This window comes from Ambystoma mexicanum, chromosome 6p (genome assembly GCF_040938575.1).
Source record: "Ambystoma mexicanum isolate Mex_15411 chromosome 6p, UKY_AmexF1_1, whole genome shotgun sequence".
In the NCBI taxonomy this organism is placed as follows: Eukaryota; Metazoa; Chordata; class Amphibia; order Caudata; family Ambystomatidae; genus Ambystoma; species Ambystoma mexicanum.
The window spans coordinates 1,488,712,646-1,488,725,822 of record NC_090935.1 but is presented as its reverse complement, the minus strand read 5'-3'; the positions used below and the strand labels follow the sequence as shown (position 1 = coordinate 1,488,725,822).

The 13,177-nt window shown below is 39.5% G+C and overlaps 1 protein-coding gene across 1 annotated transcript in view; it reads left to right on the top strand.

Annotated features, from left to right (window-relative positions):
• The window catches only part of LOC138511076 (trichohyalin-like), a 3,831,204-nt gene that overhangs the window by 3,299,810 nt on the left and 518,217 nt on the right, over window positions 1–13,177 (top strand). The gene's annotated exons all lie outside the window — the stretch shown is intronic.

Sequence of the window (13,177 nt, the reverse complement as noted above, 5' to 3'; positions counted from 1 at the left end):
GTGGTTTCAGGATTCACTTCAGGATTCACTTTTATTATGGACGAATCTGCGGTTCTGAACATTGTTTCCGTAGGATGAGGTGGGATCCTTGCAAGACTGATATCTATTAAAATGGGGGAACAGACACATTAAGTGCTTGGGGGCAAATATAATGAGACAAACAATTGTTTTACAAGGTCAACATCCTGGGACTATTTAGAGCTATAAGACACACTCTCAGGAGATGGTAAGTCTAAAACCTTTTGTAGTTTGGCAAGAAAGAAGCCTTAAAAATGTTGATTCTGCCAAGATCTGTATACAATTTCCATGTGATCCTGGTAGCTGTTCCCTGTGCAGAACGGCTATGGTTTCAAGAAGACACGACACAATATATATGGGGGCAGGAAGGAGTGGGTGTCAGGAAAACTGTAAGAAGCTTTTAAAGAAAAGGACACACTTGACTTCCCTGACCTATTGCGATAGTCCCAGTAAACTCAATTTAGGATATTGAGCGATAGGATTGATTTGAGTTCCCACAAGAGCAGTTGCTGGCTGGGAGGGGCTGTTCCGGGATTCTCATTGCATTGAGTTATTTGATCTCCCAAAGTCAACAGACTATTGGTGGTGTAAGAAAGTCCTTCCAGCAAAAGCACCCAATGGGTCTGAGGCTGAGTTCCAGAATGATGTTGGCTGACTACATTTCAACATCCATGTACACCATCCACAAATAATATATTACTTTCCTGGGTATAGGGGCGGTGCCTTTCGAGACCTGGGCAGAGACAAGTTTGTGACCCACCTGTCTGATAGGGGAGAGTAAAAGCCCTCTGAGCAATTTAAACCTAAATTTGGTACAGAGTAATATAATATAGCCTTTTAAACGGTTTGGGAAGGGTAATTATCCCAAGTGATAATGATCGGGCTATTAGCACTTAATGGTACTAGGAAATCATGTTTTGGAGTTTTGGTGGTGCAGTAAAAAACAGTTTAATAATGAGAAAGGAAATAAACCTCAATAATTGAAATGTAGTTATATTTTCTAGTATTTCAGTAACAAGGTTGTCTTCGTAAGTTGAGCATTTCAATAGCAAACTTTCTTAAATTTGTAAGATATATTTTGGGATTATATCTATTACTTCATGGTATTTTATTGTGGTGTCTTTGCTATGGTGTTATTTGGTGGTATTTGTGGTAAACTTGTTGGCGTTTTTTTTATAGTGGTGAGAGAGACTGATTTCAGAATACTGCCTAATAATTATCTTCACCAGGGTCACTAACAACAGCAAATACTGGACTTAATGCACCCTGAATAGATGGCTTATGCCCTCCTGTGGCCTTATGCACAATACCACACTATGCCCTTTTGGCTGAGTTTCAACAAATGTAAAGCATGCATTTGAAATGCTGCACATTCATTCAATCTCTCTAAATAAACAGCTCCCTTAGCTACTTTGCTTTGAGATATTTCTTACTGTAAATCTGCATCTCCCTAAGCATGTCAAATAAAAGGGACTGAATGCAGAATAAATATAATGAGACTAGATTACTTTTTGAATTTGTTCTTTATCGAAAATAGAATTATGCAGGTTACTCAGAATGACACTCGTGCCCACATTGTACTTCACAGTAGAAGTACATTTCCTCTTCAATATCTTTCAGCGCTTTATCTTTGCAAAGCCCTGTCAATTGAACTTGGCTTTGTTAAACTTGGCAAGAAAATTATACTTAACAAAAAAACAGCAAAACTTTGAGAAATACGAACACAGTAGTATATGCACGTTAAAATTAGAATCTCTAATCCAGCACCTAAAATGAAGTTAACTACTTAATCTGGGCTACCTAGTATCTTTCACATCACCAGCACCTCATTTAACCTCATATTTACCTAAATATGTTGGCAATATTCCTGATTCAGCTTGGCGGTGAAATCTTCCTCAGCCTTTCTGCCTGCCTTGTACAGGGACACCCAGATAAGGATTCTTGACACTGCGGTTTTTCAAAAGATTCTCAACCCAGGAGAGACAGCTTTAGTAAGTCTTAGCCCAGCAGATAGTCAGCTTTCAGGCACCAAACTCTGCCCACCAGCCCTCTGCTCCTTCGTCAGTCAATGCCAAAAGAGTAATGCCCCCTCTACTCTGCCTCCAAACCCTTTACTATGACACCCCTTTTAAATCACGAGCACCTCCCCTTGTCCAGACCTACCCACATCACGCAATTTTTATCTGTGCCTTCCTTATTGTTCTCACTGAATTACTGAAGTGAAAAAAATTTAATTTTTCTCTTGCGCTTCCTGCTCCAAAACAAAGCTATGTTTAACAGAACGGAACATCACATTTTTCAGCTTACCACACAACGCAAATCCAGCCTGCATGTTTAAAGTCCATTTTCTTCCCATTTTCAGAGCATTATGCATTTTCATCAGTCTGCATCCAGTTTATTTCATGAGCTAAATTGCACTAAATGTTATTATGGGAATCGGTTACATGTTAAATGGGTTGGGTTAATTAGTATGTTAGATTTAGGTTAGCATTATATTTAGTGCAGTTCAGCTCACTGATATAGCAAGATGAAGCAAAGTGCCATTTCAATCATGTGCTCTGTGCATTGGCATATATTTAATTCTGCCTGAGACTCACACTCTTGAGTCCAGCAATGAGTTTCACATCCTGGGGCCCAGTTGAAGTTCAAACCATTGCTAAAATGTGAATGCTGAAATGATGAGTCTAACTGTTGAAATGTAGAGTCATAATATTGAAATTAGAATCATACTCCTACACTCCCTCCTTTTTTTTTACTGCTCGGATATAACCCGAAATCACTGCAGGAAAAATAAATACATATGCTCTAAAACACATGTGCTTTTCCCAGTAACCACATCTTAATAGTCGAAAATAAATAAAATACAAATGGTAATATTGATGCGCGATAAACATTTTGTATATACCACTAGTCTTGACCAAAATAATCTTGATTCTTGATCAAAGGAAAGGAACGTATTTAAGAAAAGAATACAAAAAACATTTTTTATAGAATGTATCTCTTTTTTCATATTTTTTATGTATCTTTTTGTTTTTTTTGGATCACCTTTATCTTTATCTTTTTTGTTTTTTTGCAAATGGTGGTCTATTTGTGAAATCATGTGAAAACATGATTTGGGATTTTATTTTTAAACACTTATCTCTTGATCAACTTTATCTTTTATCTTCTTTTAATTGGTGATCTGTGTTTTTTTATTTTATTTTTAAACATTAAAGAAAAGCATTCGCATTTCCAGAAAACATAAGTCCATAAAATTGTGCCATTGACCTCAGTCCGATGTAAAAACCAGTAAAAATCTAATCCTGGTAACAGTAAAAAATAGTAAAAATAGTGTGTGATAAATATAGTCTGTGATAAAAATAGTCTGGGAAAATTAAAAGAAAAATCACACTTCTTCGGTCCAGGGGGCTTACCAGGGGACTACAATCCAGTGGTATCCTCCAGTGATCTGGCGCTCCAGGATCCGGCGCTGATGGGGAAAACAATGATTTTTCTAGAGTAAAAAGAAAAGACAATTTAAGAATCAAGCACATTAAACCCTTTACTTTTCCTTCCTCACTGGGATATCTGAAATCAAATTCCATTATGCCCACAAATGCAGACTGTACCAAATAACATGCCATGTAGCCAATGATTAGCTGAAAACAACATGATATCACAGGGTATTTTTCAGATAACAGTCTCAAACACAACAGCCTTTTTCTTATTGGCTTAGTTGATTGCATTTTTGTTCACAACCTTGATAAATGTTACTCCTTTTTTTACCTATTTAAATCTTATTTTAACATATTTGCACTATTTACAACTATCAACTTGCTATGGCAATTCTATTTCTTTTTTTTTTACTCCCTGTTATTTTTATTTCATTCTAGTCTTTTCACTTCATGTTTCGGTTCAAAGGGCTTAATTTGATTAACATGGACAAACTGTTAAATCTCCCACCTTTTGAGCAATTCTGTAAAACACAGGTGAAACATTATCTACAATTCTATATTGCCCTTGCACTGCCTCAAGGAATTTACAATTTTTATGTTTCCCCTGGTCTTCTATTTCATATTCTCTCACAGATTCCTTGCTATCATAATTTGTCTTTGCACCGTCAGCAGCCTTTTCCAAATTTCACTGTGCAAATGGAAATGCATATTGCAAGTGCTTTCTCAATTCCTTCACATATTCATGAATTGTGGACGCCCCTGTTCATTTGTTCTGTAAAGTAAGTGTTGTGGCAGAACCATTTTCCTGTCAAGATTTCATGGAGCTGAGGTTTGTTAATTTGGGGTGCGTTGACCTGATAGCCATTAGTACCAATGCAAGCCGCGAATCCAACTAAATCTTGCTTCAGCTACAAACCTTTTCAACATATCAACTATCAACCGTTCTACTCCCCCTGAAGAGGAGGGCCGGTAAGAAATGTGTAGCTTTCTCTTTACACCCAAAATGTGACATATTTTTGTCATCAACGCACTAGTGAAATGACTTCCATGGTCTGACTCAAATTCTTTGAGGTAAACCAAATCTTGAAAAAATATGATTTACAAATAAAGTGGCCACCGTTTGCACACAGCAATCTGAGCTGGAATGCACTCCACCCGCTTGGACATTAGACCAGTGACTGTCAGCATGTAGATGTTCCCCTTGCTGATCTCCTCACGGGTCCGACATAGTTGACTTGTAAATCAGACCGGTGACGCAGCTTGAAACTGTGCACACACTAGACACCCCTTGTTGTAGAGCTCAACATCTTGGGACATGTGTGGGTAATAGGTGTGATATTTTAAAATGTCCAAAGTTTTTTGTGACCCTCTGTATCCTGCAGTTATGGCATTGTGGGCACGATGTAACATCAATCCCCGAAATGACAAGGGCACAACCCATTGTATTTGTCGTGTCGCAGATTCTCGAATCACCAGTTCATCCTGTAACCTAATTCCCTTTTTTTTGTTAACAGCACTCTCAATTATTCTTTCCCTTTGCAGTCCTCTTCAGTCAGAGGATTATGTTCTGCATCTAGAAAATGGTTGTAAAATGGGCCTATAATAAGATCTTCCTTTTGCGCTTTGATCAAGTCCTGATCTGGAGTATCATAGCTCCATTGTACTACAGGTTGTTCAACTGCTTTTGGAGTTTTGGAACGTGTTATCGCATCTACCTGTATTTCACCAAGCAGGTGTTCAATAGGAAATAACTCCCCCATTACAGTTCCAACATCATTTCCCTCCTTATCCTCAGCTGGTGTTTTCAAATGACCACATATTTTCCTCCAATGGATTATTAGGTCATTTTCTGATACAAGCGTATCTATAGCTTGAATCATCTTGTCATGTTTAGGTGACTTCTTGTTATAGGTGAGCTTGCCTTTCACTTTCCAGCCAGGTAAATACTCCACAAAACTATTTCGTGCACAATCAGAATCAGTTACTAGAACTATTTCTTTGAGTTTATCTTCTACTGCTGTAGATTTTGCCTCATAAATAGAGGCCAATTCTGCCACTTTATTGCTTTTGGGGCCTATCCTCATGCTTATTCTTGGAATGTTGTCACATTTAAACCATATGTTTCTATTCCTGCTACACGCTCTTTTACTGTATCATTTTCTACATGGTATGCACATCCATTGACGTACACAGTTTGTAAATCCTTACATGTTTATTCATTGAATGCCTTGTGTGGGGATTGCTCAAATTCATTCAAACATGTCTCTAGCTCTGTGTCATCAGGCGCACATCCAGCTGCACAATCATGCAACTCGGCTAGTCCTTGAGCAACTGAGCTTTTTTTATTTTGTCCATATCTCACTTCTACAGGAAATCCCTGAAGTGCTAATGTCCAGGAAGTAATTCTTGATTGGGCCAAATTCCCTGATCTGATTCTCTTACTTTGCAAACATATCAGAGGCTGGAGATTTGTTTCAACAATCACCCGCTCCCCTTGAATTATGGGCCGGAAATGTTGTAATTCCCAGACAGTGGTCAGAAGCGCTTTTTCACATTCATATTATTTGGTCTCTACCTGTGACAATGCTTTCTTAGTATATACAATGGTTTTGTTGTTTATATCATGTTTTAGATATAACACTGCTGACATGCATTGATCTGTAAATCCTATTTCTACAAAGAAATCCTGATTTTTCATTGGGTATGCAAACATGGTGCTTTCATTAGACACTCTTTTAGCCTGGCTACACCTTCATTTTGTTCCTTTTCCCATTTCCAGGGTACGCCCCGCTTCCATAATCTCATTAAAGATTGTGTAATTTTTGCACAATTTTCAATACATTTTCTGGTGTAACTTGTCATTCCTAACAAACTCTTTCAACTTTTCAAATTAGTGGGATCTTTTAGTTTATGAATCTTCTCCACTTTTTTCTTTTGTGGGTTTAACCCATGTTCTGCCACTTCATGACTGTTAGGCAGAATTATATGCAGTACCCTTTGGGAACACCACACACAATTAAGACTACAATTGACAGTACAAATTCACCTTTGGTACAAGCCTGTACTACACAAGTGGAAGCGATGGCTGAGCAGCCAGATTTATCTCAAGAGCAAGTGTACAGTATCAATAGTTCCATAAAGGACTGCAATTACTATGATTCAAACAAACACTGACTCAAGGTTTCTGAGTAGAAGAATATACATTTATTTACACATCAGTTGTATAACATTTCACTAAAGTAAAGCAATTGAAAAATCACACTCTTAATGCACTACACCACACCCAATAGATTCTGGACAAGTTAGGCTCAAAATGAAGTGCGCACAAAATGGCACTCCAGCAATTTAAAAGGCAGGGAAAGACAAAGTTAGACTACAATTGAATAACACCAACAGGTAAGTAAGCAGGGCAATCTAAAAAGAGTAACTACAGTGATGGAATCAAATCAAAAAGGCTTAGGGCCAAAGTCAGTAGGACAAAAGTCTTTTGCTCAAGATCACATAGTTCAGGGTAGTTCACGGTTAAGTCTTTGCCAAGAGTTCTGGATGAAGTTGGTCAGCAGAAAAGGTTAGTTTAAAGAGTAGAGAAGGACAAGCCCTCGGATTGGCGAAAGGTTTCACACACCTTCACGGCGGCTGGACGAAACGAACAACCGGATTTGCACAGTACCTTTAAATGGAGGAGAAGCTGTAGCTGAGGCGGACGTTCCTGGCAGTTCCTGCAGGCTCACGATTCCTGAAGCGACTATTGGACTGACATGAAGTGGGAAGACTGAGGGTCCTGCACTGCCCAGCGAAGAAACCAGCAGCAGAGCAAAGCAACGAATAAAAGGTGCGCTCCTTAAAACCCAAGCAGGGTCCAACCTTACTGGCTATCCGGTTCACTGTAGCTCTGTACAGCAAATTCGACCAGGAGGAAGTCCTGGCTTGCAGTTTGGGCGAACTGGTTGGTACCACCAGCTCAGGGGAAGAAGATTCCTGGTAGATCTTCTCTGTCATTGGAGCTTGAAGATTCGGACTTGCAGCAGGGCTTTACTGGGTGGTTCAGTCATTGTAGGGGTCCTCTTCCATAAGCTCCTCGTCGGTTCTTTCGTTCCAGTGGCGACTCTGCCTTTCTAGACCCAGAGACCTGCTTTGTATGCAGTTTTCCCACATTCACACAGCCTGGCTGTCAATAATACAGCAGGGTGGCTGTCCCGCCGGGACAGTCACCACTGCCAATCAGATCAGAGTGCGACATGGGTCTCCAAGGAGACCCTGTGCAGGGAGTCCTAAACCCCTCCCTCACATCCTGTCCCCCCCAGACAACCAGGCACCTAAGGAGGGCGTCTGTATAGAAGCCCGCGAAAAGACAGTGAACAAAGGAACCAAACCTGGTTTGCCGCGCAGAGTAAAACACGAGAAATACATTTTCAAAAAGAAATGGTGAATAAACCCATCCAGAACCGTATAAAAACCTATATGGTCCAGCGTGTTTAAGTTTGAGGCTACCAAGATAGCCTAAAACAATACCAAGGTTATTTAAGATAACTGTGGTAGGAAAAATAGGGTAGTTACCACTGCCACCAGCCAAGTCTTGATAAAAAGGGAGCAAAACAATTCTCCAAGAGAAACAGACAAAAAGGGATAAGTATTAACCCTTTCCAGTACTCTATGTAAGATAGGTTGTACTGGGTCTGTGGATTTTAAAGAGACTAATAAAGTTAATAGTAACTATACATGTTCTGGGAGACAGTAGTCAGTCCCAGAAAATGGAGTTTGATTTGGGAAGTCTAAAAGACAACCCTGTGTCACTGCACTGAGGGTGCTGGATAACACACAGTAAAAAGATGATGCATATGGAGTAGTTGAGGCTCCACAGTCTATGAACACAAGAAAATGTTAAACACACACAGCAAAACACATGTAAGAGTGGGAAAAAGGGCTCGCATTCTTACCAGGTAAAAAAAATAAATCCTAGAAATCCAGCAAAGCTGCTGAAAGACTCAGTAGATAACGGAAATTAGCCATTTTGGAGAATTCTCCCTAACAATGACCTAGGAAGTTTATCTTTTTTCTGCACCACTATGCTTTCTGCAAAGATACTTTCTCCGATGCCTTCTGTAGTTGGCTGAGCACGTGTCTAATCTCATTGAAGTGGCTTTTCAGATCTACATTTTTGATTATCACATCATGCACATAGACTATTGTTTCCCTTTCAGCTGCATCCGGGAGTGCCTTGCTCAGGAATATCCCAAACTCACTCCCACTATTGACATACCCAAAAGGGGTCCGGGACCACGCATATTGTGATTTGTCAAATGAAAATGCAAACACATTTTGAATATCTTGAACTAGTGGCACACACCAGTATCTAGCTGTAAAGTCTAATGTGGTAAACACCTTTGACCCGTGAACCTGTGCAAGACCCTGATCAATAAATGGAAGGGGCCACCTTGAAATAGGTACCTTTTTGTTTAATTCTCATATATCTGCACACAAGCGCCATTGGATTTTAGCACACCTAATATAGGGGTATTTGATGTACTATAAATAGGCCTAATGATTCCTCTAGATTCAAGATTTTAGATTATTTCAGCTAGTGATTCCAAATATGCCAAGGGTAACTGAATACCATCTCCCTTCCATGTCCTTCTGGTATTGTGGCAACGTGCAAATCGGTCAGCCCTCAGTCATAGGCAGCTTTGGCAAAAACCTGTTTAAACTCCAAAAATATTTTTCTCAATTGGTCTTTTTCTTCCTCACTTGTGCAAACATCTGCAGCTTGAAATTGCTCCTCTACCATTTTAGAAAACTATGGGAAATCCTCCAAAGGAGGAACCTCTGTACTTTCCTCTAACCGTATGGCAGTGTCTCTTTGGAGGGTCGCTATACTCAAATATTTGGAATATTGACCTCCATTTCAATATGATGTTTTTCTCTTTTAGATTCACTTAATTTGAATATAATACAATCATCTTGATGACAGCACACTATTTCACTTGGCTCATAAGCGTACACAAACTGAACTTTAAAGATTCCTTTAGGCTTAGATTCCAATGATTCTGGTAACTCACCCTGTGCAGTCACATAGCTTTCAGGAATGTTCCTGATCACTAAGTTACTGAAATCAGCAGTGTAGTAAGACTTCTGTATTGCCATTCCTATTGCTGAGTTTTCTACCAAATTAATGGACTGATACCCTTTATTGTCCAACTGGATTTGATTGGGTCCAGCCCCAATCTCTATATTCGCATTCTAATCCTTGCTGCCTCATGGATTCATTTAGGCATATAAATGAATCAAAACCGTTTATCTGTTGTCCCTTTTGGTATTTTAATGCTCCTGTAAATAGTCTGGTGAATACGGGAATGGTAACGACCTTTTTCACCTGCAGTTCAACTACATATGGTGTCATTTGGCACAATAGTAAGCCTTTCTATTGTCTTCAAATTCAGGTGTGGCTCTACCCAACCTAGACCAAATCTTTTGATTTACAAAGTCTGATACCATACACATCCTGTGCATGTTGTCATTTCCCAAATAGAATTTGTTTTGTGGCCCGCTCACGATCCACACATTGTGATGAATACTCTTAGGACCAATTGTAATCTTGAACATGCATCTTCCTAGAATTCTTTATCCCAACTTGGAGTCATCTAGGCTAAAAATGTGTTGATTCTTTATTCTGAACGTTGGGATCTCCTCCCTGTCAATTATTTGCCAGAGTATCTTTTCATTAATGAAACTCTTTTCATGTTCAAGCGCCAAAGTGGCTTCAATCATTTCAGGATGCCCATTCACATGGATAGGAATCCATGGCTGCTCCTTTCGCATGTGTATGGGTTGAAATGTGTTTTTCTTTATTTACCTCTGGAGTGACATTCGGTTTACGTTTTTCTTCATTTAGATAAAAACGCAGCGTGTTTTCATCTATTTCTGTTTGCCATTTTTTCTTAGGGGTCCAGATAAATCTTCAAAGACCGCTTCTCTTTTTCTCCTAGCATTTCTTCCTGACACATGAGAATAACAGTGATGCTGGGTACACAGCCATTCTGAAGATATACTTCCTCTGCGCTTTCTGGTTTAGCAACAGTGTGGCATTCCTTTACACTGTTACTTTGGGTCATTATTTTCTTGGGTCGCAATGGCTTTTAAGCTAAGGACCACAATACTACATTTATTCCATGAATGAGGGGAGACAACCTCTTCAGGCAATTTGTCCCTATGAGGAAGGGTATTTCATTAATGGATGTGATCAACACTTCCTGTCTCATCTGATGCTTCCCTATCAACCTCAGTGACACTGTCGATAGGTATCTCATCCCCATTGAAATTGTGCACAGGGCCTTCATTTTGCCATACCTTTATATGGTTTTGTGGGGATCTCTCCTCATTGATACTTTGCACTAGTTATTTTGACATTATTGTTGCTTGGGCACCTATATCAATCATTGGAAATGCATTATGTTGTTCTTCAATAGTAATAGGAGCATAGTACCTATCTTCAACCTCTTCTAGTACACATAAAAAGTATGTATGAATTTTTGCTGATTTCAGGACTTACTTTTCTTAGCTCTTTTTTGCCCTTTGCTAGGCAAATGAGCATATGAAATGACAGTTTAACCTCCTTTTTGCCCACTTCATTTCAAATGTCTTTGTCTATTCTCCCTGGCTCAGAACTCATTTGGAGTGTAGCCACAGACTGCCCCTCTGACTTGGGACCACTAGTGTTCACACCCCAATTTCTCATTGTACTCTTCTCATTGTCTGGGTCCTCGACCCTTTATTTCTACACTGCAACCTTTTTACTGAGTATTTTCACAAGTGTCATGTGACAGCCTGTCAACTTCTGGCGCAAGACACTTGTCTGTGTTTTGCATGGAGGCTGCCATTTCTGTCCCTTGGAATATCTGTGGTTCAAAATACTCCTCAGGTGACTGACCTGCACCCTCCTTTTGAGCTACTGCTTCCTCTGTAAGGGTATCAACAGTATTCTGACTATCAAGTAAGGATAATCTATCTGTTGATCCTAACTCTTCATTTTGTGGTTTATTTTCACATTGGGTGCTCTTTTAAATCTGCTTCTCTGTTCTTTGAGGTTTTCTTGTTCATTTTCCCTCTCTTGTTCTTAATTTTCACACACTTGAATAGTCTGGTTCAACTCTAAATTGAACCACACTCCTTTTTTGTGTGTGTTGAAATTCCCTGTCTCGCTTTTATTTGTTTGTATTGTTGTTTTAAAACCAGTAAGCAATTCAGAACCGTTATTCAAAGGTGATTTATAGGCATCTGTGTTTTCATCAGTGCAGAGGTGATTAGCATGTCACTTGTTGTCAGAACGCACAAGATCACTCCTATGGCCTTTGGCACCTTCACCTGACTGTAGCTTTTTGACTGCACATAACTTTCCTATCTGTTCAGACAACATTTTGACATGGGCCTCTAAGCATTGCAACCACTCTATGTCTCTGGATTCCTCTCTTTGTGGCCTGGGCCGATAATGTTAAACTCACCCTGATTAGGCCTGTTCTGGTATTTATCAGAAGATTGATTACTGTTTGCGTTGCCTCTGAATTCATGTGACACAGGAGTGACCATCCCTTGACCATGGTCAATTGATGGTGGTGATTGGTTATATTGGGCAGGGACATAATTAATATTGTGTCTTTCATTTGCTGGGGATTGTCCCCTATGCAGCTTTCAATTTTCAATGAGTTTATCCACATATCTTGTTTTTTTTGTTGATGGCCATATACCATTGTATTAGGGTCAAATCTACTCTGGGCCTCTAGTGTAGTCTAGTGTAGTCTAGTAGTAATAGGAGCATAGAACCTATCTTCAACCTCTTCTAATACACATAAAAAGTATGCATTTTTACTGATTTCAGGACTTACTTTTCTTAGCTCTTTTTTGCCCTTTGCTAGGCAAATGAGCATATGAAATGACAGTTTAACCTCCTTTTTGCCCACTTCATTTCGAATGTCTTTGTCTATTCTCCCTGGCTCAGAACCCATTTGGAGTGTAGCCACAGACTGCCCCTCTGACTTGGGACCACTAGTGTTCACACCCCAATTTCTCATTGTACTTTTCTCATTGTCTGGGTCCTCGACCCTTTATTTCTACACTGCAACCTTTTGACTGAGTATTTTCAGAAGTGTCATGTGACAGCCTGTCAACTTCTGGCGCATGACACTTATCTTTGTTTTGCATGGAGGCTGCCATTTCTGTCCCGTGGAATATCTGTGGTTCAAAATACTCCTTAGGTGACTGACCTGCACCCACCTTTTGAGCTACTGCTTCCTCTGTATGGGTATCAACAGTATTCTGACTATCAAGTAAGGATAATCTATCTGTTGATCCTAACTCTTCATTTTGTGGTTTATTTTCACATTGGATGCTCTTTTAAATCTGCTTCTCTGTTCTTTGATGTTTTCCCTCTCTTTTTCTTACTTTTCACACACTTGAATAGTCTGGTTCAACTCTAAATTGAACCACACTCCTTTTTTGTGTGTGTTGAAATTCCCTGTCTCATTTTTTTTTCATTTGTATTCTTGTTTTAAAATCAGTAAGCAATTCAGAACCGTTATTCAAAGGTGATTTATAGGCATCTGTGTTTTCATCAGTGCAGAGGTGATTAGCTTGTCACTTGTTGTCAGAACGCACATGATTACTCCTATGGCCTTTGGCACCTTCACCTGACTGTAGCTTTTTGACTGCACATAACTTTGCTATCTGTTCAGACA